The 21,469-nt window shown below is 39.9% G+C and overlaps 1 protein-coding gene across 3 annotated transcripts in view; it reads left to right on the top strand.

Annotated features, from left to right (window-relative positions):
- The first annotated feature begins 6,665 nt into the window (after positions 1-6,665).
- Positions 6,666-21,469, top strand: part of FHIP1A (FHF complex subunit HOOK interacting protein 1A) — a 99,800-nt gene continuing 84,996 nt past the window's right edge. Inside the window, exons 1-5 of one of the 3 annotated variants that reach the window (XM_068942281.1) lie at positions 6,672-6,927; positions 7,411-7,549; positions 7,669-7,783; positions 9,647-9,915; positions 15,781-15,894. The gene's annotated coding sequence lies outside the window, so the exon portion shown is untranslated. Of the gene's footprint in view, positions 6,928-7,410; positions 9,916-15,780; positions 15,895-21,469 lie in introns of all 3 variants that reach the window. The other 2 variants (XM_068942280.1, XM_068942285.1) reach the window with 2 other exon arrangements.

Consider the following 21,469-nt stretch of genomic DNA (forward strand, 5'->3'; position numbering starts at 1 on the left):
CTACTTATTGTGTTTTAAGTGTGGAAGGGAGACAATGCAGACTTATATGATCACAATCTTTTGTTGCCTGTTTTATCTCCCCCCTTTCTCAGGTGTGCAGCTTGACAGTAGTACTGTTTAGAGATCAGTAGACTCCTAAAGAGTGACACCTCCTCCCCCCCGCAACAGTTTCCAACAGGCGCAAAGCCATGTTAGTTCAAGAAAAAAAAATCGAGAACGTCTGATTTCATATCTGGTGGAGGAGCTTATTGCAATGCAGACTGTAGGATTTTCCCATAGGGCAAATAACCTACTGCCCATTGTCAGTATTTTGATGATTAGACAGTCTACTAAAAAGGTGGTCTATAAGGAGAACAGTGTGGAAGGTTTTATGAAAGCAGACAGAAGTATGATTTTGGAAGGGCAAAATACTGGTGAAAAGTTGAGGGATGTTATCAAAACAGGGAAAATTGTGGGTAGGCATTATTGAGCGAGCGCGTCTCTAAGGAATTTACACAGATTTCACTATAATCAGCTGGGAGTTAGCCTTGCATTTGGGCCAATGTTCACTGGTTCTGTTGTGGTCTACTAAAATTTTCCCTAGTGATGAACTGTCAATGCTCTTTTTTTTTTTTTTTTTTTAAATCTGAGATAACTAAATGATTAAATCCAGCTTGCCGGAGGAGGTTTTCCTGAGGGCAGGGATAACATACTTCGATATGTTTTCACTATTGTCTATGGTGTGACATATGTGCAAGCTATACACCATAGAAGAGTAGCTTTGGCTTTGTTTGTTTAAATACTGTGCTAGTCATTACCACAATCTGTATAACCAGAAAAGCAGAATAATGTTTCTTAATGAAAATTAGGTTATGATCATGTTACTTAGTTGTTGGCCAAAGCTCATGCTGGACCTCAGAGTAATTTGTTACTGGAAGAGGACTGACACTGTAAAGTGTGTCTACCAGTACTCTTCCTCCAGGAATACATTTTGGTTAAATACCTCTAGCTACCTTCTTAAGGTAAGCAATTTGCTCGGAGTCAAACATAAATCTTTGCTGGCAAGGATGGTTTAGTAAACCCAAAAGACATATATGAGAGACAGAGGAATTTCCTACCCTGCAACAGTAACAACCTATAGAGAAAGGAGGATCTGTCCCGTTTGTGTGAGAAGGGAAGCTTTAAAAAAAAAAAAAGAAAAAAAAAAAATCATTTGTCCACCTACCTACCCAAGCACACAGCTTGAAGGACTTACAGCACAAATCCAGGGTTCGGTTCTGTGCTTTCAAAGCATAAAAAGAGAAAGAGAGTATCCTGAAGAGGACGAAGGCAAGTTCTCAAATAGTGCAAAGGTTGTTATAGCATGTGCTTTAGACACATACCAATTTGACATCGGGTGAAAAAACACCAAAACAGCTCATTTTATAAGCCCAGAGGATGTTCAGAATAGAGATATAACAGGAGTTCTCCAGGGGAATAAAGAAGAAAAGGTAAAGTTCTGTTCTGCAATCAGGCTTTTATTTTGTAAGAGATCTTGAACTTTTGACATTCAGCTACCTCCTTACTAGGCCACAGTGAGACAAATTTGCTTGAGTTTCTCACTGGACAACGTGTGTACAGAGCTTGATGCAAAATGGACAGGGTATTTGGGAATCGTAAGTTTTTTCGAATCAGTTTTGGCTTGTGTTTATAATTAGTTTGGCTTAAAAATCCTAAATTAATGTAAACATAGCACAGTGAAGGAAATGTAGCTTCTATCTACAGAAGTCATTTATTTCAACGCTGAAAATGGTATTATTGTCTCTTAAGTGGTCTTCACTCCACAGATCAACTTTAATAACATTTAGATGCGTAGATCTGATAGTTTCAATTTTTAAAAAGTTGCCAAGTACTGTGGGGTATCACAAGGTCTATGAGGAACTGAAAGCTTTCTCAGTGGTAATGGTAGCTATAACAAACTTGCAACTGGTGAGTGAAGATTACCTAAATCACAGGAAAGAACATAGCTCTGTTGTCTTCAAAAGAATTTAAATTGTAGGGAGGATGGTCTTTACAAAAATTAGACTTAATAGAGAAGGTATATGTTTGACTCTATACAACTAATTTAGCTATTAAGTTAACCTTGAATACCTAGTCTATCTCCGGCAAGATGTGTCTTAATCATTTGTATTTAAGTTAAACCAGCTGCAATTTTATTGTATGCCCCAGCTATGCACAGAGTACCTTAAAAGCTTCAGTGTTCAGTGTGTGGATGTTAAAAAAAACAATACTCTAAAGCTTATGGTTATGTACCCTATCAGCACAGGAATCCTCTCTGAACACTGTCTTTTCTTGGAATTATCTTCTCTCTCAGAAAATAGAATTTATGCTTTGCACGGATGTAATTTTGTGTCTCTTCTTCTTGTAACTTCTCAGTTACCTGCAGGTTTTGATTTGCCTGAATCACATGCTCTCTTTCTCTTCTAGATTCACAGCCTCTCTAACCTTTCTACTTGCCTTTTTTTTTTTCTAATTTGAAAGAATGCTTAGCTTAGTGCAAAGCATAAAACAAAGCTAAAAAAGCTTTCCTCAGATGTAGTCTTGCTGATTGTGGCATGCCTATAATAGTGCAAGCACAAGTACGACACTCTCTAGGCTAACTGGAGCGAAGAACTGGAGCTAATAATGTGAAAAAGCTGTCACTGAGTCAATCATAGCAAAGTGGGAAGGGCAGTTAATAACAGAGAAATACTTGCAAATGATTTATTTTTCTGAGAACTTTCTTTATGAATATAAAACCTATTAGAATTGAGAAAATCTACTGAACTAATGGCTATCCAGCAAAACTAAACCTAGCAATTTCTGATTCCATTTACCTCTTACTACGACGACTCACTCTCTGCTTTTCTCTAATAAACCTAAATCCAATTGCCTCATGCAATGTAATCTAGGCATTAATTTTTGAAGTTAGAGGACACTTATAACTGGGCATGCTGGGAGAAAAGGCAACGCTGCAGCACTGTGTACAGCTAGAAACAGCACGGTGGGAGTATGCCACCACTGCAGTGCCTTGAAATCTTAAGTACAACTGGGAACATTTCTGATACAACCAAAGAACTCTCTTAGTTTTCTAATTTTTATTCAGCTGTCCCCCACCCAGATGTGCAACTCTGGCAGCCAATAATAACCAAAAAGCCGGGCTGTTTTGCAACAAGGTTCTTTGCTAAGTCTTAGGGGATATCACAATTGATACCAACCAAAAGAATTATAAATAGTAACTGTAATTATTTAGACTGTCAAAAAAAAAAAACCCGCAAACAATGGGATAGAGTACAATTGTTTCTAGATGTCTATCTGTTAAAAGAGATTAAGCTTTGGAATCATACTTCCAGTTTCGCATATACTTTAAGACAATTCACATAGTGCCAGCTCATTCCTCCTCTCATGACACACCCTCTTTTGTGCCAGGGTAAGGATTTATGTGGTTGCAGGTGAACTGGATCAGAGAACTGATCCATATTCAAGATAACCATAAAAAAGGGGGGTTAGTTTTAACATGGATCAGGGAACTGATCTGGTTTGTTAAACAGCTGTATACATTTTCTTTGACTACACCAGAGACGATGGAAGGGCAGGGAGGGACAGAGTGGGTGGAAGAAAGCAAACTGCTCCTTCTGGTAGCAGTGCTGACCTGTGCCATCTTACTGCAGATGAGAAATTACAGGCTATGAGTGGACTGACTTTTGAAGCAGACTGAATTAACTTATTTCCAAAATTAGTGTCAGGACCTTACAACGTATCATAGATAACCAAATCAGGTTTTAAGGAGGAAAAATAATTTTGTTAAAGGGACAGTGAACCTATTTTGTTTTGACGTATAAATTACTAATTTTAAAATGGTCAAAGGTGAGGCTTTTTTACTAAACCCTATTACATAACTTCCTTAACAAACTTCCTTTGATTAAAAGCGTTGCCTTGAAATGGGTAAATTAGCAAATACCAGCCAAGTTAGATTATGAAATCTTTAAAACTGTTTCCGTTCATCAAAGGGCAGACATTTTAGAATGCCTTGTATTCATCCTAGTCACAAACATACAGATTAAGCACTGAAAGCTAACATATTAATTCCCAATTAAGATGAATATATTTATTAGTAACCAGTCCAGTAAAGTGTCTGGATTCTATCCAAATAAAACATTTCTCTTTCACATAGTAATGACTTTAGAATGTCATTACACTGTAAATTGTACATGGAAGCAAAATATCTGCAAAACTGTATCTCAAAAAAACTTGGTGACATCTTTGAGCATTAAAGGATAAACAAGGTTTATACCACTCAGAGGAAATATGATTTAGATATAAGTAACAAATGTTCTTCGTAAGTACTTAAAATACAGTGCTTTTCTTTCTTAGTATGAAGGGTTTAGAGTATGGCTAGAGGAAATTCTTTAAGCTCCTTTCCGAAGAATTAGGGCTGATTTTTTTTTTCTTATTACTAGCAGAAGGTGTGGAAGAAAGCCTGCTATATGATATATATTATGACTCTGATAACACAATCCTGCATTCCTCTTTGTTCTTAAACAGAACATCTTTATTCTCTACCCTTCCCTGGAAATCAGATCTCTTACTAAGAAGCAAATGAATTATAGGTTTGTTTTACTGAGATCGTATCTAGAATGTATTTAGATCATATCTAAGAAAAACATATGCGTCTTCAATGTGCGGGGGCACTTAATTTACAGCAAGCATTCTGGTTTGTTGATGGTGACATTTTTTTTAAAATGACATTAATGATATTATTTTTTAATCTATTGGTAGTACACCTGCAACTTGTAATTACAGAGTGTAGTTAAATATTTTGCACAAAGCACACTTGTTAATGACCAAATCCTTATACATGTTAAAAACACATAGCATGAAAAAAAATGCTAGAGAAACTCACAGGCAAAGAGCTCTTGTAAACACTTTAATTGTAACTTATGTAAATGTAAACACACTTGGTCATTTTTATGTGCAAGAGTATAATCTTTTTTGATGCCACAGGCATGCCTTTGGGTCACAGAAAGCAGAAACTGTCTGGAATTTATTCAGTAAGCCGGACACCATTGCCTAGAGAAAAACTGGTGACCAAAGCCAGAGCATATATACTGTTATATTCCCTAACTGAAATAAATACAAAATTATTAGTAACTATTGCATAAACTTCAGTAAAGACATTGCACACTCGTGCTGAGGAAACAACATTCCAGACGGGAAAATGCTGTTTGCTGAAAATGCATCTTAACTCTTTTTAGTTGCAACTATCCTGTCAGTCCATTGTGTTTGTGTTCAAATGTTATGCCTCTTATGTCTTGCGGAAGTATTTCTTAGTAGTTAAGAACATCTTCAAAACAAAGAGGGCCACTAGGAGGATTAGTGGGAGCTTGTGATAAGCCATCTTTGTATTTCCAACTCCTCTAACTCTGTGTGATAGAAGAGCTTATCTAACGATTAAGAGATAGGGATGTAAAGGGACAGCTATCTCGGATTCAGCCTAATTATCACAGGAAAAATAACTATGGAGTGTTTTAAAAATGCTTAGAGCAAGAAATAGAAAGAACTGAAATAGATGAGATCAGCACCCATAACAGACGTGGTTTCAGAAGCTCACTACTTAATGACCTACTTATGATGGGACATTTCACACAAAGGGCGTCTTTTATCTATGTGCTGACAGCTCCTCTACTTCTGAGACTGAACAATTTAGCCAGAAGTATCCTCTTAATTTCTGCTAAAGTCCTCTAGATAATTTTACCAAATTCCCACGCTAACTTTACTGAGGTCCAGCTAGTAAAGAGCCCCACACTGGCCTCTACTCCGGCAACCTGGGCAGACACTGAACATGACCTACGCTACGCATCCAGGCTCTGCGGCAGTACAGGGAAACTGCTTCCTGAAAGAACGGTAAGAAATATGGGATCTTATGCAAAAACGCCCACAGGTCTGGGTAACAGCCACTCATGATTGAGACTGTGAGGAGGACGACTGCTCTGTTAGTAGCTCTGTTGAGCACCTCTACCACAGCACTGGCATTTCAAGAATGATGCTGTGCTAATACCCCATCCTGGCACTCTGAAAACAATTTAAAAATAGCAGAAGAGTGAGGAATTATAGTCTTTGAAAATGGCTTCCCTCCTTTTCTTTACCTCTCCTCAAGAATGGATTTGGATTCAGGCTATGTCAAGGCACGCTACAAGAACCAACAGTTCTTCCAGCCCTTCCAAGTGGGGACAGTGGACTCAAGGACATCAGTTCTCTTATTTCTGACTGGATTTTAGGCTGATGATTTTACCCTGGGTTGGGAAGTCTTAATGCTGGCATACCTAGTTTTGAATCAGTTGGTGAGGCTCCAATAAGTCAGTAATCTTCGTAAATTACTCCTCAACCCGTACAGCCCCTTCACCGGCCGCATCGCCCTCGCCAGAGGCCTTGAGGCCCCTCCGCGCCCCGCCGCTCCCGCCCGCGGCCCAGCAAAACCCAGGCGCCGGCGCCCCCCGCCCGGCCGCTTGGGGCCGGTCGGGGCCGGCTCGCCGCTCCCTCGGGGGCCGACAGGGGGCGCCGCGGCGCAGGGCGGGCGGCCTCACTCACCTCGGCAGGTCGCGGCTCCGCCCCGCGGCTCTGAGTCACCGGCGCGGCCCCCCGCGCCCGCCTCGCACAAACTTGGCGCTCGCTGACAAGTTGCAGCTGAGCTTCCCCCTTCCTTCCTCCCCCCCGCCACCAACCCCGCGCTGCCGCTGAGGGGAGGGAGCCCCGGGGAGGACTCCTCCGCCCCCGGCCGCGGAGATTAGCCCCGGCCTGGGTTGCCTCGACGCCGCTCGGGCTCACCTGAGCGGCCGCTTCCCTCCTCCCTGCCTCCGGAGCCGGTGGCTGTGGCGAAGCGGGTCGGCCATCCCGGGGGAAACTTGCCGCCGCCGCGGACAGGGCGCCCAGGTAGGCGGTGAGAGGGGCGGCGGGGCCGTGGCGGGGGGTCCCAAGGGCGGCGGCGGTTGGCGCCGTTGTGGGGCGGGGCGCCGGGGAGCTGCCCGCGGGGCCTGCGCGGCCCCCTGCCGCTTGGGGCGGGCGGTGCCCGGCGCTGGAGCCCTGTGGGGCGGCTCTGGCGGCGCCTCGGCCGTGCCGAGGGCCGCCGTGCCCCGGCGCTGGGTCGCCGCTGCCTGGTAATGGCGGCGGGCCGAGGGGGGTATATAGGTCAGGGGAAATAATTCCCTCGTAATCCCTTGTTATCTTTTGGGTGGGAGGGCAGGCTCTTGTCAGGTTAGTTTGCGGGGCCACCTGCGCAGCGCTAGGTGCCAGCTTCGGCCCGAGTCATCGGCTGGCAAGCAGGTGAAGGCCAAGCGCAGGGTGTGGGGAATGCTATTTAACGTCAGAGAAGGCTTTCTGTTCACGAATGTGACACTCCACCTAATACCAGTGTAGTTCTCTTTCTGTTTTTTTTTTTCCCCTCGCCTTCCTTAAGAAAACTAATGACATCGCTCACCAGACCTCCGATGGCGTGTTTGTCGTGCCCTGGGATGCCAGCCTGAGCCAGAGGCCTCGGCAGCTCTGGGGCCCCCAGGTAAGCGGAGGAGCAGGCTGCCCAGCTGAGGTGATTTCCGTGCTCCTCTAATCTTGGACGAAGTGAGGAAATACCGGCGATGTCACGTTTGCTTGCGTAAGTGTGTTCTGTCACATCAGGTTATCGGCGCTAGCTAGGCACGGTTTGGATGGACCTGCAGGCGCAGACAGAGACACGTCGTCTCTCAGGACGCTGTGCGAAGGACCAGCCTGCCGATATAGGAGAGTTTGCCAGGTCAGGGCGTATGATTTCTATAACTGAGAAAGGCTAAGGCGCGTTTGGTAGCCTTTGGAGATTTAATTCTGATTTCTTCCTTACCCCCTCTGTGTGGTTAATTTACAATTTTGCATTAATATATCTCATTTATTGATCAGAAAAAACTTAAATCCCCCAAGAGAAATGTGTTGCTTTAACAAAGCACCGTACTTGCTGTGATTGAGGTGATAGGGACTTCAGGATCTGCCAATGTCCTCCTTATCTGGATGTTTTCTGTTGATCAATGTGAAACTCTGATCAAGAGTTGCTGCACGAGATTGTATAGCTGCATTCTTCATCCGTACAACACTGTTGTCATTGCTCCTTGTAGCCATAAGAAGGATTTGGGGCCTCACCTCCTTAGTGGCTAAGCATGGTGCTTTTATTTTGTTTCCCTTTTCAGGGAGAAGAGGGAGTGATAATATACTGTCCATTCTAAGACATCTCCCACACAGCAGTTTAATAATACTGTTAGGTGTGCAGTACAGACGTGTATTCCTGGCCTGACCTCTTTTTATATTGTAATTTGTAGAAGTAAGCCTTTAAGGAAAATGGCAATTGGAAGGTGATATAATACCCTGAAGGACTGAAATCAGATTACGGTTTTTGTATTATTCATATAGCCTTACTTCTGCTGAGCTATGTGTAAAGAGTTGCCTGATTTAAAATTAATTTAAGAATTAGGACCTAGCATTGCAGTTTTTTATTCCTCACTGCCTCTGTTTTAATAAAGGTGACAGGTCAAAGGGAGAAACGAAAGACAGGAAACCTTACATTCCCCTCTGTAAAGTGCAAATAGTTTCAAAGGGCAAGACAGTACCACTGATATATTGCTGTGAGGATGGTAGTTGCAGTTTTGAAGCTGATGAAGCATCCAGACACCTTTTTCTGTCATCCTTCTGAATCAAGATAGATGTTTTCAATCACTTTCTACTAACAGCTATTTTTATCTATTCATTGAGTGGTGAAGACTGACGATATGTTCTTATATGTGAGTGAATTCTGTTTAAATGATGAAAGCTGTGGTGCCAAAGCGCGTGGGAGAAACGTATCTTCATTTATATTCTTAATTTGTTTTTTGTTTTTTTAACTTCATTGCATCCATCTTGTGTCTAACCTGTATGCTGTAAATACCAGTAAAAATTGGATTATGGCCTGTGATTTTTATTCCGAAAACTTTCGAATTCAAAACTATGAGAACTAAAACTGAAGAAGCTGCTGCTGACATGGTTTTATTTGATCCTGACTTGAAATTGAGTTTTAGAAATCTGTGTATGTGTTTTCTTTTCAAAAGGTTATGTATGCATTGAAGCCTTTTAAGCTTAAGTCTTCAGATGTACAGACTTTTGGTTTTGGTACCATCTGAGGCTTTAGTTTCTCTGTTGAACTGTTTTCATTGAAGGGTTATTGAGATTACTTTGATGTACTTCAAGTTCTAAGGCTTTTTTAGGGGTTTATTCACAAATGCTGCTGTTCCAACCTTGTGCATCTTTCCTTATTACTATACAAATACTCTTTCAGGGTACTTGCAGACGGCTTCGTTGCAGGGACTTTTCGGATTTAGGTTTATGGAAATATGGTTTAGTTCTTAAATGCCTGAATTGCATACTCATGTTTTTAAAATGCAGGTCTATACATCCCACTATAATCTTATTGTGACTTGTACTTTCTCTCAAACGTTTGAGAGGGGCACACATTCTCTTTCTGTCCTCTGACATATCTAGAGCAGTTGATGTTTGTTTCAGTGTTGTTCGTTATCTGCTACTGAGGATACGACTCTTCTGACCTTTTGTTCCAGCTATCCTTTTTGTCACAGTTTTATAACTTATTTTGCTATTACAGACACTTACAACCCCCTCCACCACCACAACCATTTCTTCTATTCAAACGTGCTGACTTGGCATCATTAGCTTACTTGTGATCTCAGCCTCACCAGATAATCATTTAGCTTAAAACCGTCTGACCTACAACCCAGGATTAAATCCTATTCCCTATCCACATCTGAGGAAGCACCCGGAAAAGAGGACATCAAGGAAGGCTGTTGACAAAATGCTGCTTTTGTGTCCTGCATTCTGCTCCCTGTAGCTCCTCTGCCTTCGGAAGTATTTCAGGTAATATATCACATAACAGTGGATGTCTGTATTTTAGGTATGTGATAGAAGCACTTTTAATGCTATGATAGTAGAGGAGTTGAGAGAGGCAAACTTGGAGTGCTTCCAAAGGATGCTACAAAGGCCAGCCTCCGTCAAAAGCTGGGGCACTGTCCATCTGGAAACCGAATTTCTTTCAGTCCTTTTTACAGTACAGCACAGAGGCAAAATACAGGCTTTTAAGTAGCTACTGGCATGGCTATTGTTTTAAGAATTGCTGCACCATTGAAAACTTAAGTGAATAGTCTAATTCCAAGAAAGAGTGCCTTTTTTTGGTTTGACTCATCCTTTTTGAAAGTAGAGATAGGATTACATTGTGCAAATAAGGACAGTCAGTTAGACTGTATTAAGTCTGGAAACTGACTAGGCTGAACCGAAAGGTTACTTTAAATACATGTGTGAATCCATACAGCAATAACGGGTTCTGAAATAATTAGTGTAATTTCTATTGGTACGTTTTAAAGTGTAGACTTGTGGAGGTTTGGAGGTGTTGAGATTCACAGCTAAAGTTAGTGTTAAAAAGACCGAAGAACTTCGGGGAATACACCTTGCCTTACTCTCTGCCTTAGAGCATTGCTCATACAAGACTTCCTATGTCTATATATAAAGTATCTTTTAGTAAATTAATCTTACTGATGGTACAGTAAGAGTGCTTTCCTCTTTAAACCATATGGCCCAAAAATACATTTCAAAGGTGATCTAGAAGGACTTGTCGAGGTGATGCAATTCTATGGGGAACGAAAGCAGACCAGGTAAGGGAAGAGCTTGTGACAGCAGTGGCAGATGCCCAAGGCACACAAAGACAAGAAGGATCCAAGAACATACTAGCTTTGGTATTTGGTGGGATTAGCTTTCATTTGCAAAGAAAATTCAGCAACCTGACACAAATATGATATTTGCATGCAGGAGACCTGAAGGAGTAGTTCCATACACAAAAATAACACTTTTTTTTTTTTTTTTAACCCCTCCAAAATCTACTGCCATTTGGAAAGGAGGAATGAGAACCTGAGTTAAGACTATGTAAGGTGTACATAAGACTTTGAGTAGCTTTATTTCGTCTCTGGATGCAGCACATTTTCATGGCACTTGCAGAATTTGACCTGGAATTTATTCTCCTTCACGCTGTGGTGGCTCCCCAGCGTGGGTAAATTATTCAGAAATCAATAACCTTCTCCCCTCCTGTCAGAATAAAAGGTAATACTGGATTGCCTACCAGCACAGTGGTGGTAACTGCTAGACCATGATGGTTAATTCTGGGCTAATACAAATTACCTTTGTAGAGTACATATTATCTACTTCTGTGTGTGGGAAATGTGTAGCTGGATTAGTACTAAAAATATCAGGCAAAGTCTTACTGTGTAACTTCTGCCACTTAACTGTAGATGCATAGTCAAATGTCATCTTCTCCCCTTATACCTCTAATCAAGTCTCCAAACAGTAGGATAGTCACAATTTTATGTAGTTACAGTTGCATTTCTTAGTATAACTTGTCAAAGTTGATTTAAAAAAAAAAAAAAAAGCTGTGCTGCAATAAAAACACATGTGCTAGGGTCTTTGCTGAAATAACTTCATAAAAAACAGTTACTCCCTTTATTCTCCATTCATATTTAACAAGTTGCCGTCAGTGTATCCACTGAGGATAGGATTTATTTTTGTGAAAACTTTTGATAAAAATAGCTCTAATGTAGTGACTATTCTAGTAGTAGTTTAATTTGCCTGAGGAACTGAAAAAACGATGCCAGCAAAAGAGCTCATAGCAAGAAGGATTTCCTAATTATACCTAAAACCTCTAGCTTTTTAGCTATTAAGAAGACTTGTAGTAAAACTTCAGGTACCACTGAGGGCAAGCAGGAAGGAAACCATATGTCTCAGTTAGTTTTGTTAAGAGGTAATATATTTGTAATAACTAAGCATTTTTTTCAGACATTTGTTCTTGGACACCTAAGTTGTGTTCTTAAAGAGCAAACAAAAACTGCAATGCAGCCAGACTCAAAAAGAAGTGTGGGTTTTTAAACTGAATTGTGTTAATGGAATTTGATGTGGCTGAAAAGCCACATTTATAGGCAAGCTCTGCCCTAGGGATGCAACCACCTTGAGAGGCAGAGGAAATTTGGCTTGCTGCTCCACTGCTCTACTAGCATCCCGTTAAGAGTAGTAGAAGTCTGTTTCTGTAAGTGTGTGTATCCTGGTCATGTAAGGGGAGAAGGGACTCTGAGTAGCAAGGTATTGCTTTTATAATCACATGTTAAGGTTGAAACATCTGTGCCGCATTACCTTGTTACACTGGACTGATATGCTGTACTAAACATGCCTGTGTTGTTTCCTCTTTGCACTTTTGTGGCACTTTTATTACTTTGTCTATGCCATAAAAGTATGTTTAGTACACAGTGTGATAAATTCAAATTGTATTCCTGTAAGAAAACTCATAGATGACAAAAGCTTATCTCTCTATGAGAAACTGCTATTATTTTCGGTGCTGGACTTTGTGGGAAGTAGTGAACGCAGGCTCCCAACCACAAGAGAGGTGGATTCATGACAGGGATGATGACGCTGTTGCTCTGGGTGTGTGACTTGGAATATGTGCTGGGTTTTCTCTTGTGCATGCCTGAGTGAGGTACACCTATGACGGAGACTAAGCAGCCAAATAATTTTTGTGAAGCGTCAGCTTCTTCAGAAGAGTGTATGCTGCTCTTCATTTTGCTCCTACATTGTTATTTAACCACCCAAACGTCCACAGAATGCCTGTGTTATGGATTGGAGGAGTTGGCCTCGCTGAGGCTTGTGATTCTCAGCTTGGAAAGGAATGGAGGATTCAGATCACAGTCTGTGACTGTGAGGTCTTCTCATGTTTTTGTCATTTGTCCTTGAATACAGGGGAGCATAGGACACTCAGTTTGAAATTGCTTTTGAAACTTCTAGGTGTAACAAGATAATTTCCTTTTTGAATTCCTGACTTGCATTAAGATTTTCTTATGCTTGCCTGCTTGGAGTGGTTTCATGTAAACCATTAGAAAGTTCTTCATCAGCTCCTTCAAATGTTTTTATACGTTGAGGAACATACAAAGTAAAAATTCTGTGTTATCTTGAAAGTCAAAAAATAGAGAAAATAGACATGGAGGATACAGACTGATTTCCCCCCCCCCCACCCCCCCACCCCAGCCGATGTTTTTTGTTCTTAATGCTTTGGTCCCAGCAACTGGAAAAACACTGGGAGATGTTAATGTGAACCAGGTACCAGATACCACATAAGTTTTATGGACGTTAGTGGTTAAATCTGCCCTCAGTAGTATTTAGCTGGCATGGTTCTTACAGTGGTGGTTGTTGCCAGCAGCAGCCCTGTGCTCAGGGGTTCCTGATACCGCAGAACACACAGTAGTATTGAGATGGTATTGCAGTCTTAGGCTAGATAGAGCTGGGTTTGTCTAGCTTGGATGCTGGTGATTGTCTTGGACTTAGAACTTCAATAAAGATTCTTTTTTTTTTCTTTTGATTATTTAAATATACAAGGACAAATAACTGTGTTCAGCAGAATTACATTTATGATGCATATTGCTTGAAAGTTATGTATTTTGTTAGTGTTGGTTTTTTTAGCAATGTGATTAAAATGCATAGTCAGAAATGTCTGTAGTCCATTTAGGAAGATTTTGATATCACATTTTCTCTGATATTCAAATGGTAAATCATCACATTTGCCAACACATATTAAGGACGTGGGGGCAAAGGTCAAAGACAGAGGTAATACCCTTTATTAGATCAACTGCTATAGTTAAAGTAGTAGAGAAGCTTCTAAGCATACAGTCCTTTGGTTCTGATGACATTCAAGTCAGCCCAGTAAAACGACAGAAGTATTCAAATTCAGTGTATAAAGAAGCTATCTTTTCCAAGCATTAATATTTCTTCTATTCTTTGCCTGTGAGGAAGAAAATTATTAGTAGAATTTATGGCTTGTATTTGCATGAACACTTCCCATTAGCCTTCAGTGAAATTCAACAGTGTTTGAATTACTTTGTGTGTAGATAGATTTTTAAAAGTTAAATGAATTAAAGATGAGTAAAGTGTTATCTGATTCATCCCCTTGACAATTTCAAATTCAAACGTGATAGTAATGCCTCAGATTTCATGGATGTTGTATTAGTTTAGGAAGTGCTAAACTATGTATGACTTAAATCTAGCACTTGCTCCGTGCTTTATCATTACTGTAACAGGTGCACATGCAGTGAAGCAATAGGTGGAAAGTTACTGTTCTTTTATGAGGTAGCAGCAAGTGTGGAGGATAAAACTTTGTTGTATTGGCAGGAGGACAGATTTCTTTACTAGCAGTAAAATTTTACAGAATTTTGGCAAACACTTAAAGTAGCAAAAGATGAGGTTTAAAAGAGGCATCAACTCCACAGCAGTGTTTCAGGAGTGCTGAGCAATGGGGTCAGTGACAGAAGGCTCACTGACAGAAGATAACGTGATCTAAATAGTTATCGTGCCAAAATACACTTAAATATTCAGAGACAAAAACATTATTTTTGAAACTTCTTTAAGAACAGGAATACTTAGGTCAATGGAATAAAGGAATTGAAAAAGCAGTTGATGGCAGAATAAAGGAACTTTTCTGTTATAAACAGTTCTACTAATCAGTTGTGAATAAAAAAGAAAACACAGATACTATTTTGGTAGAGGTTTTCTGGATGGGGATGTTTGTGGACACGTAGCAGGAATCATCCATAGCACAGGAATTTAATTACCCAGGAACGTTGAGAAGAGATTGCAGCAGGATGCAAATTGCTAGTAAGTTCTTGGAAGACCTAAGTGATACTTTCCTGAGATTAAATATGGACAAAATAAGCAGAGGATGAGCTCTTCCAAGTTTTAGCCTAACCAAGAGAAGGCAGGTAACTTGTGTGAGAGTGACCAAATGAGAGAGTCTGGCTCACAGGATGGGAGAGAGGACTTGGAGTAAAATAAAACAACAGATTTTAGAAGGGCAAGCTTTGGGTAAGTCACTTGCATGAATTGTATCCACCAGTTCAGTGTGTCAGGGGCAAAAGAAATTTGGGAGAGGTGGTTCCTTCAGGACAGAAATGCAAACTATTCCTTTCTGGAGAAAAATGGGAAAATCAGTGGGAGGCTGGCTTGGCTACTAGTGAACTCTTTACCCTCAAACGCAACAAGAGGAGAAAAGAATCCATATCAGGTTACTAAGGACTGGTATAAAAACATAGCACAAGCGTATAATACTAAAATGGAACATTCAGAAAGGCTCACTCAAGAAAAAGTAATAAGAAATCATTATAAAAATATAATGATAGTAAAAAGAAAGACAGGGAAGGTTTGCTGCTCTTTGAAGATTGAAGCTATTTGCAGGTGATGCAAAGCAGACTTAAGTCTCTTTTTCACCACATTCTTAATAAGAGAGACTAGGACTAGGAGGCTACCACAGTTGATATTCAAGGCAGATGATAAAATCCTAGGATAGAATAAGGAAGGAGCAGGTTATAGGGTACTTAGATAAGTTTGAAAAGCATTATTGAAGGGATAAGAAGAGCTAATGTAATTCCTGATCTGCTGCAGTTCTTAACTCCTGGAGGATGCATGCAGTACTGTGAGACTGAGAAGAGCAATTATAGTGTCCATCTTTAGGTGTGTTTTGAGGGGGTGGATTTGAACGAAATGAGTACTTGTAGACCCAGTTATTTAACTTGGATTATTTGTTCTAGTATTTTTCCTGGGAATTAAACTCTTCTAAAGCACTAGAAGATGACAAAGAAATGAGCAGTAGCCCATATTAATTTTTGAAGATTAAACTGTGTTAAACTAATGTGATGTATTTCTCAGAAATGCTAACAGGCCTTGCAAACAGAGGAAAAACAGTTGATCCCTGATATCTTGACTCCTTATGATAGAAACTTCACTCTTTCGTTGAAGAATGTCTAGAGGAACTGACTGCGGGTAAGTGCAAAGCTGTTAAAAACCATTGTTTCCTTGGGGAATGGACTCGCCAGATAACATTGTGGGGTGTTTTTTTTGTTTATTTCTCTGTTTTTTATTTTGTTTTTCCCCTCTAAGGATTTGGGGGTTATAATGGATGGCAAGAATATGAGTCAACAGTGTTATATTATTGTAAAATTAGAGAATATCATACCATGATATCATCACAGAATGGTTGAATTTTGCCCCTAGCAAAGGCCTTCTTAGTAGGGCTGGTTCTCAGGTTGGGGGTGGAGTTTGCATAGCAAGAGCATGAGCCCCACAGCCCCATTCTTTACTTCAAAGGCAGTGAGGCTGCTTTAAAGTGATTACTACCGCTCAGTTGCTTCCACCAACTTGGTAGGAGTGATCAAAGAAGGCCAGAGAGACCAAATGCATACTTGCCTCACCCTGAGGTTTGCTCCAGTAAGCCTTTTAGGACCTTTCCAGTCCTTAGTGAACTGCGACTCCATCACAACAGAAGTATTTTTCTGCAAGTTACATAAAGTAATCTTACCCAACAGAGGAAAGGCCTGAATTTGGGTTGTGTCCAGTTTTGAAGATGGAATTAAAAAAAAAAAAAAAAAGCATAGCCCGGTCGGAGGGAGTCCAGAGAGAAGCCGTGACTACCTGGGTATCTGGAGGAATGATTGCATTATTAAGAGGTAGTGTTTTAGCTTAAAAGAAGAGAAAGGTAGTTAAGAAATTAGGGTCAGTGATGTGATAGCAGTCTTTAAATGTGTGGAATATACATATTTGCTCCTCACGATCTGTTTTCATGATTGTGCGTTGCAATAAATTGTCAGGAAAAGTTGTGCATAGCTTTAAAAAACAGATGAGGCAAGCATGTGTGGGTTGTGGTGCAGGTGCAGGGGTTTAGGCTAGGTGATTTGAGGTGCCTTTTGGCCCTTTGATCAAGTGCTAAATAAGAGACGGTTACTGTGGTGCAGCGCTGTCTCTAAGTTCTGGGGAGAGTGCAGTACTGAGAATCCCTGTTCTCCCTATCTCTACTCTTATGTCATCTGACAGGGACAGGAGGATCCAGAGGATATTAAAACATGCTCCCTCTTTTTTCCTCCTCCTTTTTTTCCTCCTTTTTTCCCCTTGTATCTACTAGATGGGTGAAACTTCTAGATCTTTATCTCTTTACTTCACTGTAGCTGTTGAAAAGCAGATGGAAGTCCCTGTCTCGCTATTGTACGAAGACAATATGAAAAAGGACTGTGGGCACACCTGCACTCGCCCTGGCTCTGCTAGGCCAAACCCTGGAGCAGGGAGTGCTAGGAAGTGTTATGCTGAGACGCCTAGATAGCTTCAGAAGCAGGTTGGTCATATTTATATGGCGCTGCATCCGTGCCACTGTAGTTTTATTGCTTCCGGATTCATGCTAATATATCTGCTCTCTGCCCTATAGAGTTAATCAGCAGCTTAGTGACAATTTGGGAAACTCTTTTGTGTAATCCACTGTGTGTTGTAAACAACCCTCTACTGCAGTACTTCTGTAGCCTGTGTTTATTTGGGTGTGCTCTCTTTTTCCTCTAACTGCTTGTCCTGTAGCAGCAGAAAACAGAGATGGCTCTTGACTGTGGTGAGGGTTCTTATCTCAGTGTTATGGATAGTAACAGTGAGATAAACAAAGGCCTTTATATCAGTCAGTTGTTATTGGGCAAATCTGTGAATAGCAGGGGAAAAAAAAAAAAGCACAGATTTGAGAAAGTCCTGCAATGTCTTGGATCAAATGGTCTTTAAATCAAAAGTGAATATTTAAAAATAAACAGTTCAGGAGGTTTTTTACTCACAGAGGGAAGTCTTTCAGGATGAATCATTTCTGTGATATGTTCTTTCTCTTAATTACCATCATGCATGTATACTTCCCTTTTAAAATTATAAAGTTCATCCATTGTTTTTGTTAAGCTTTTAATGGCATATTTTGCTACTGGGAATTTTTTTGCTGGTTCATAAATCTGTGGACTGTGGTTTCAGGGCTACTTTTTTGGGTTTTCACATGAAGGGGAAAGATAAGCAAAGTGGCTTATACTTATCAAATTACAAGCCTAAGTATCTTTCATACTACCTAGCCTGTGCCGTGGTATAGGTTATGATACATGGGGATATAATTCAGTCTCTGAAGAAAAACTTTCATTTCAAATAAAAATGCAGTATAATCCTATGATTATGCTGAACTCAAAATTAATCCTGTAAAAGGGAACAGATAGTTCTTGGCTACTCTTGCAGTCTTCAAAACTCCTTAAAAGTTTTTGCCGTTCTGAGGATGTTCTGTGTCCTTTCTATTAAAAGAAGCTTTGATGGGCTGTTCTCCGCTAACTGTGGCTTGAAGAAGCACTGAAAATTACTTCCATGATGATATCAAGTTATTGATAGAATTCAGCATCTTAGTAATAACCTTCACCAATTAATACTAAGAGTTACCTATTTTTGTATTCTAAAACCTTGTTAGATCCTTATCCCAATAATTTCAGTGAGGACAGAATTTCAGGCTATCTAAGCAAACTAAGTTTTTGTTGTTGTTGTTCATTTAAATTTTCCTATATATATATTTACATGGATTTCAATTTATGTAATATTCTTAAATCTGGTTGCAGTTTTTGAGCAGTGTCTCCACCCTTTTATTATATTTTCCTGATTTCTCTCCGTTTTCAGAAATGTGAAAGCAGAAACTTTTGATGTTCTTGCTCTCTCTTCACTCAAATTTAGGGTAGAGAACGTAGCTGTGTTTTTGTTTTGTTTTCTGGTGTGTGGTTTTGTTTTCTTGCTTTTAAAAAGCTTTGGATTTGATGCATTCCAAAAGCAAAATATTTGTTCTTCCAAAAATATGTTGCATAATCCAAGACGATCCTTGGCAGGATTGGTTTATCAGTGTCTAGGAAAAAAGAGATCCAAAGTGTCCAGTGTTCTCTAGAGATAAGGACATATTATTTTCCTCTTGACAGTATAGATTTTTGTCTGGAGGTGAATGGGAAGTGGTAACAAATACACGCTGGCAATATTGCGTGATTGCTATGAGTCTTCTGGGCCTTGAGTGCAGGAAACTTTAATTATAACTGTGCTTTTTGAACTTACAATGTGTTTTTATTAGACAAAAAGGACTACTGATAATTGGAATCTCTTTAGATTATTCAAATACTTGTGACTTCATATACTAGACTGAGTCTGCTTTTGCCTTCTAAACTAAGTTGTACCTTTATAAGTTGGTAAGCCAGAGGTACTTAAGCTGTAGTAACTTTCCAGAATCTGACGTTAACGTTTCAGGTACAGATTTGTTTTTGAAATGTATGTGATCAGAGAGTCTTTCCATGTTGCGAATGTCTTCTATTTAAAACCCAGTCGTTGACTGCATGTCAGAGAGAAATCATAACCTTTGTACACTACAGAAGAATACAGTTTGGTGTTTTTTCTTTACTTCCTCAGTAAGAGCAACAAAGATTCACTGAATCCTGCAGTACTTTGAAGCTGAAACACAGAACGTGTTAGGATAATGCAGCACCACTCTTAAATATGTCTAATATTCTACTAAGCATATAATAGAAAACATGCACTGGCCTACTCAGAAGTGGGATTGTTCCTCTCATTATGGCTTTACTCTCTTGTACCAATTTGCAGTTTCAGGCTTGTGATTCTGGTTAAGATACGTACTTCAGATTGAAGTGTGCTGGAATATTTAAAAAACATGTTAAAAAGCTGCGCTCTCTCGCATGCGTACTCTTTCTCTCTTTCCTCCTCCTTAATTCTGATCACTTGAGGCCTTTCTGTGTGTGCTTTTTGCCTACTCCTTTCCTGCATCTGCTGGAAACATACTGATTTCTAAAGAAGCTTGGGGTTAACTTCTGTGCCAGGCTTTAGTTCTATGACTGCATGCAGTGGCTGTTTCTTCTCCTTTTTTTCCCCCACCTCTTATTTTCTCTTTGATAAACTATTTCATGTGTAGCTAAAAGGAAGGAAAATGTCCAGTCGAATAACTTGTAAATCTCAGTCATGAACACTTCATTTAGACTGTACCTTTTTTTAATTATGTGTCTGCCAGTAGTGTTTAAGATGTCCTGCAAATTAAAAAAGATAAATCCAAGGGAGAAAATAATTATTTAAGCTAAGGGATAACTTGGCCAAGAACATAGTTAAACTCTCCTAAATTTATAAGTGGAGGTTAAGTGATACGGAGAAATAAAAATAGAAAGATAGTATTTAACAACTCAAACTTATAATCAAGCTTATTTTTATGACCTGACATAACGGATGTATGAGGCAGGCAGGAGGGGAATTAATATCAGTTACAAATTACAGAGAAATCCCCTTCCTCTAGAGTCCCCCTTAGAATCACTCTGAGTAATTAAAAAAAAACAAATTAAAAACATGGTGGTTTGTGAGCTAGCATTTTGTGAACGATATTTTACTGTTTCAGTGATACTGTACACATCCTCAGGTTGTGGAAGCCAACTAGTAATAGCAAAAGCTGTATGGAGGAGTACAGGCAGATAACAGCATGCGGAAAAGAGGTAGTGGGTCTCCTAAGGGTATTTATCTCTTGTGAGCTATGCAAAATAATATCCCTCTGAACTGGGGTCAGGGGAAAAAAAATCCACCCAACCTTTTTTCCTCATGTTGAATTTAAAAAAAAAAAAAAAAAAAACACATTCCACTTAAAGGGTACTTTACAAGAAAAACTTAGCCCATAACATGTTTTGGATTAATGTGGTTCCTGTTTAAGTTAGGTATATATTTATTTTGTGTTATGTGGAAGCACACGCTGGAGCAGGATGGCGTTAAAGGCATTGGAAGAAAATGTGTGATGATCTGGAGGGTAGAGAGCTCCAGCCTGGTGTTATTTCCCTTGAGGAAATTGGCTAGTTTTGAGGACTACCTCTTTGTTTTAATGGGGTGGGGGGGCGGGGGGGAAATGATGTTAAAGGATTGTTATGAGGTCTCTAGTTGCCTCTGTGGATGAATCTGATATAATAAATCCCTAAAATTTTAGAGCACAAAACAGTAAGGAATCTCTTGGGTTATCTAATCTGTTTTGTACTGAAATCATGCTATATTTCTCTTCAATAAACTGATAGTCTTCTCATAAGCACTTAAAATTTTTGAGTGGTTTTGTTCATGCTACTTTGAGAGGAAATCTGTTTCAGAATCTGCTTAGAAACTTCCAGTCTACTTTTATCACAGTCACTTTGAATTATGAGTTCTTGGCTGAAAATTGTACTTATGCTAAAAAAAACTATTTTCTCCCTCGGTGGATACCTTTTTAATTTGTGCATGATTCCTTAAAGCAGCATTCTGAAAACTATTTCAGAATTCTAGCTCCTTGCTTATAAGAGATGAAAACTAACAGCTTCCCTATTGTCAACTAATTTGTATTGTCTGGAGGAATTTCTGCCAGACAGGTTAGTGAGACTTCTGCAAAATCATTTTTGAATGCTTAGCATTGTGTAAATGAATAGACACCCTTTTCATAGCTGCATTCTTCTTTATGTGTGTGGCCTTGTTATGCATCAGATATGAATTTAAATTAAATTACTCTAGTGTTAACATAAATGTGTGG

Source organism: Struthio camelus, chromosome 4, assembly GCF_040807025.1.
Source record: "Struthio camelus isolate bStrCam1 chromosome 4, bStrCam1.hap1, whole genome shotgun sequence".
In the NCBI taxonomy this organism is placed as follows: domain Eukaryota; kingdom Metazoa; phylum Chordata; class Aves; order Struthioniformes; family Struthionidae; genus Struthio; species Struthio camelus.